Source organism: Pinus tabuliformis, chromosome 7, assembly GCF_031772625.1.
Source record: "Pinus tabuliformis cultivar Carrire ecotype Pingquan chromosome 7, CPIR1, whole genome shotgun sequence".
NCBI classification, from domain to species: Eukaryota; Viridiplantae; Streptophyta; class Pinopsida; order Pinales; family Pinaceae; genus Pinus; species Pinus tabuliformis.
The window spans coordinates 287,770,192-287,776,191 of record NC_142293.1 but is presented as its reverse complement, the minus strand read 5'-3'; positions in this window follow the sequence as shown (position 1 = coordinate 287,776,191).

Below are 6,000 nucleotides of genomic sequence, written 5' to 3'. Positions count from 1 at the left end.
GAAAAATTTATTACATATATATGGCCTCTTTGGGCCTCGTAATTCAATCTGACTCTCAATTAGTTTATCCCTCTCTTCTGGCCTGATATTACATTGAAAATGGTTTTCGTCCTGACAATTTGCAGGCAGTCCTTTTGAGGGAACAAAACTTAACAAAATGAATATTCTCATCCTCTTTCATGACAACCTTATATGTGCTTCTAAACATTTAAAATTTCTTAAAATTAAAGGGAATTTCATGTCATCGTCAATGACTCCCACATTGAAGCTTGTGAAAACTTCTTTAAACTGATTTCATTTTTGGGTGGGTTGAGGCTCCTGCATCAAAATTTCACGTTTAAAAAAATTCATGATCTCTTTATCATGTATCTTTATTGTTACATCTCATCCATTCACAACCTCATTATTATTTTCCACATGTATCATTAATCTTGTCCCCATGCTTAGAAGTGAGCTATAACCATGCCTTATTGACACCTCACTGGCTCCCATCCTCTGTCTTGGACTTTTTGCATCTCAAATCACCTCCTCTGTAACCTCTGAAGCTACTCCTCTGGTTGTTCAACACTTTCTCACCTCTCCTCCACAATTATACCCACAACTACAACTACTGAATTGTCTACCTGTAAGAATATTTCCTCTTTCTTGTGCTCGGATACCTCTTGTTGATTACCAATTCTAGGGGTCTACTCATTTTCATCCCCTGGTAGCTCCAATCAAGTAAACTATGGGTTAAGGCCCAAACATTCTACTCTCTCTTCATAATTCTGATACAATAGAACAAACAATTAATTTGATCCCCAAAACCTTCATGATTTGACCCTGTTAGAATGATGCAGGACCACCATTCACCCCTCATGCCCTGTTCAATCTCCATAACATCATAGGTCATGAGTCAGCCCTTATTTTCCTTCGTGGTTGATCTCCACTAGTGTGGGGCCTAACTAGATAAATAGGTCCCACCCGAGTGGGAGGTAAAGCTGGTTGTAACTCTTTCCCACATTTTCTTTGTGTTGTGGTCTCATTGTAGAATCAAAAACTAGACAAGGATTGGATTCAATAGAGACACATGATATTTATAGACAAAAATTGATTTCATATATATGGACTCTCTAGGGCTGATTCCATTCGACCTCACTCAAAATTACCCTATCCCTCTCTTTCGTCCTAATATTACATTAAAAATGGCAACCATGTTGATAATTTTCAGGTAGTACTTTTAAAGAAATAAAAATTATTAGAATGAGGAATCGTGTCCTCTGCCATGACAACTTTCAAGAGTCTTATAAATATTTCAAAATTACATAAAAAGAAAGGAAAATTCATTTCCTCCTCAACGACTGCCACATTTCTCCTTCTGGAAGCTTCTTGAAATTGATTTCATTTTGGGGTGGGTCGATGCTCCAACATCACCAAACTATACAAAATTACATGTTAAGGTTATGCACCATAAATAAATCCCCATATTTGGTAAAAAGAAATTAAATCTTAAGATATACTTATGCATGTGGTCATGTTGGCAAGTGTGATTCTGACAAACCCAATATTTGTTGTGCAGTGGCCAAAAAAAACCACCTTAAGATCGACCCTTTTGGAAACACCTATAGAGTGGGTGAAGTCTCACCCAAGACGCTGATGGATGACTTTCAAAACCGATGGATGACTTTCAAAACCGAGTTTCCATAGTATGATAGGATTCTCAAGAATTTAATACTCTAGAATCCCATTAGAAAAACAATTAACCATCCTCCTAAGAATGTTCTCTACACAAGACCTCTAAACTCTTCTATTTACCAGTTAGCACGTCAATAAAAAATGACTTATGCTTTTCGGAATTTGGGATGACATTAACAAACAGAGACATTATTTTTTATAGACACGCAATCAAGCATTAATACACTACTATACCTTCATTAGGGTAATCATTTATTTATTCATACGTACTTAAAGTTGTAGTGAAATGTGAGAGACATATTAAACTAGCACACCATAAGAAAAAATATATATTCAGAAATTAATCAAAATATGACGGGAAAATCAACCATCCGTTATATTACTTTACCATATATACGAAAAGGTTTGACCCACTATAATGAAGATTTAATATAATAAATCTCACCGGCCATTAATATCTACAAAACATACAAAAGGGAAAGCACGAATATTCGCTAAAGAACCACTCAAAATTTACTAGATATGATCACCATTATATTAGGTGCTGCAGAGTAGCTACAAATGCAACATAGAATATACATGCATATAATTAAACTTCCCCTTCATGAGCCAACATCTCATCATATATTCCAATGATCAACCTTGTAATCTCTAATTTATCTAGATCCCCATTTACCTCTTCCCGGTGGATCCTCAAATTTTCCTAACCTTCTTATCCATCTCTCTAAGTATCCTCTGAGCCCTTGCCTAGATAGCCCATGTGTGCTTAAAAATCCTTTGAAATTATCTACCACCTTCTTTCTCCACTTTGAAAACCTTCATTTTCTTATAAAATTTTTGTAACTTCCCCTACCGTGGCATTGCTCTCCACCTTCAACACAACTGCAAAATCCTAACTACCTAAACTTCCTTCCATGCATCCCCATCTCTAGACACTGACATATCCTTTGCATGCGGTACATTCCTACACCTTACCTCTTCTTCCTATGCTTGATCCCTTTACTACACACCATCTACCCATCCCACACTCCTATATCCTCCTATGCGGTTCTTTACTTAGCAAAATATAAAAAAAAATTAAAAAAAAAATAAAAATCTAGGATCCAATAGGCATGGAATAGAAAATTGTGGCTCGTCTCGAGCCACGCAATCCTCCTTCCGTGAGGAAATATCCTCATCTAGAAACCTTTCTAAGGGCCTTAAAACTTCCTCTTATGTTTTAATCTTGGGTTTAAACTCTTCCCCCTTACTGATATCATTCTCCACTATTATAGTGGTCGAATTTTGGGTGACAACACTAGCATCCTCCCTGCTTTTCCTCTATACATTCTTCAACAATTCATTGTATTCGCTGCTTACTACATACACTTGTTCTTGAAAGTCATTCCAATAAATTTTTTCTTCAAATAGGTTTTAATGTTGTTTTATGAGATGTGTTTTTTCTTATATCACACTCTGCTTTGCAACAAAATTCATTACCTTCATGCTCTGCTCAATTTGCAAGATCCGCTCATCGACATTCACAATTTACTTGATGGCCTACATTGTAGCTAGAAATAATGATATGATGCTCCATAATCGATCACCCTACTTGATCATGCCTTAACACCTTCTCACATACTTGACTAATCTGATTAAGAATATTAGTTTTGTTGTTCTGAGATCCTGCTCAGATTTTAAACAAAATGTTAATGATGTGCTCAAGGATTCATGAGTTTTATAAGTGAAAATTGAGTTTTTATGTTAATTTTATGGGAAATTTAACATAAAATAGAAATTGAACATCATCATATAAATGTACATAACATCACCAATAACACATCACAACAGGAACATGATGAAGGACTTCACCCCTCCTATGCTATGTCTCCTTGGTCGAGCTTCCAATGGCTTAGGCCTCTCTATTATCCTCAAATGTGTAAAAATATGTGTTTACAGTGCTCAAATGCTTCTGAAACCTGTCCAACGAGTCCAAAATGTCCAAAAATGGCTACCTAGCCTCTTTCCGCACCTAATTTGGTTGAAAACTGGAGAGGTTATGACCTATCCTAGTTTCTCCACTATTCGCTCTACAATTTGCACAAAATCCGGCACCGACCCTAATTTTCACCCTGTTTACCCCTAACAGGCCACTAATCCATCAAAATATAAGTGGATTTGTTGGATAGATAATTTAGCTGCAGAGGCCTAAAAATGCGGAAAATAGGGTCATATGGGGGCGGGGGTATGCGCTTAAGGGATAGCCCTCGATACTAACCCCTTTCCTTCTACAGTTGCAACACCATGGTGGTTAACTGAAGCAGTGGGCACATAGGGTGGTTACCCCAGTGGTCAAGTGGTGGTGGTCCTCCTGGCAGCGACATAATATGTTGGTGGGTAAATGGCAAGAGTGTTCACATGGGGCAACTAAGTCTACGACGAACCTCCAAATCTCGTGGCAATAAACCTTAAATATGCAACGCGCCCCATACAGTTAAGACCGACATGCATGGTATGTTGTTAAAGCTATTGTGTCAGTGTTGAGAGGTCGTAGGTTCGACCCTCACTTCCTCTACCTGTCTATGGCACTATTTTTAGTGGCCTCCCAGGCCATGTGTCAACCCCTGGTTGGGCCATGTGTCAACCCTTGGTTGGCCACCATTCCAACCAATGAAAAACCACAAAATTCTGACCAATAACAAAGTGACACTTGTCACGATATAATTTGGCAAGAAGTTCTTTGACCAAGTCAATGTCGACATCACTTACCTAGCCAATGTCATGTCAACAGTAGGAAAGTAAGATAACTATCTTGGTAACAAGGGTGTGACTGTTGCAGTGAGTCAAGGAAGGTGTATGGGAGTTTCTAATACATGGGGGTTGAAATGAGTGTGCCCCTTGGCAACCTGTAATAGTACTCAGCTGGGAAGGGAACGCACGAGCGAAGATGCATCACAAGCAGGAAAGCAGGCCAGTCGGAAATCCAAAGTGATGGTTAAACCAACTACACATCTGCAACAAGATTCATATAATTGCATACAAAGCAGTTCATACACAACTATGTAAGTTAAAAAACATACATTGCTAAGCAACCGGAACAATCCAACTATAATAACAACATATACATGAAAATGTGATGGCTCTTGTTATATAAAGAAGTGTAAGTGCTAATCATACGATACATCCATATAAACCTGCTAGCCCCAATAGTGGAACATTATAGCCACATCCGCCTGCTCCTCCAAATAAATGAAATAGCTCCGTGCAGTGAAGAAGCCAAGGCGTGTTACAGTATTGTCCAAGCTTTCTCCATGATTTTCTTATCAGAAGCTTGGCTGACCAAAAGCCACTACAATGAGTTATGAGGGACTATTTATAGCAAAGGGTGGGGTGGCCCTTAACATTCCCCTTTGTGACTGTTCAACTACCCTCATGATGCTTCACCTACTCTATGACTGTTACATCCACTATTAACACTTGACTTACACTTGACATCTCTCAACATTACAATGCACATGTACCCATGTGAACACAATGGCTTGAGCAAGCCAAACTAGACATCACTCTAACTTAGACAACTATTAGAAGTCCAAATCCTCAACATCCTCATGCTGATCAACAATAACATATTAACACCAAGCTTTGTAGTCCCTGATAGTGTCTCTGTGTTCCATGGTGACATATGTCTAAAACCTGACCTTTGCCTTCATAGCATCTGGGTACACTTCTTGGGCTCCTTTTTCCAACTCATCTGAAAGCATGTGCATCATTGCCTTCAATGTGGTTGGACCAGAAACATACTTGTGTATGATTTCTGCACTAATAGGCAAGTCTAGGCTGGTGGCGATGCACATCAACTCGTCGAAGTATGATTCAATCTCTAGTCGGACCTACTTCTTTGTCTATGCCTTAGGGAGAGTCTTAATTGATGGGATAGCATGCATGTGCACCACAACATCCATACTCTTGAATACTCATGCATGGGAGGCTTGTATGCTAGTGATGAACTGCGTGAGCTCTTCATAATTCTGGATCTGACTCTAGATACGTGCCTTCAGCTCAACCACATTAACCATCATCATCTTAGGCAAGTGAAGTGGGGTTCCCTTGTACTTCATCGTCCATGTTTGCATGTCATCAACAGTAGCATGAACGTTCATCAAGATGCGTGCTCTTCTAGCACATCACCACTGCCATCTGTTGAGATGGATGACTGCCTTGTGCACGATACCAAACTTGGAGTAAAATGCTTGCATAACTGTGTCAAGGGACAATACTTCATCTAGTATTGCCTTCTTCAATAAGGAAGAAGAAATTTTAGCAAGGAAAATATGTTGCAAAAAACAC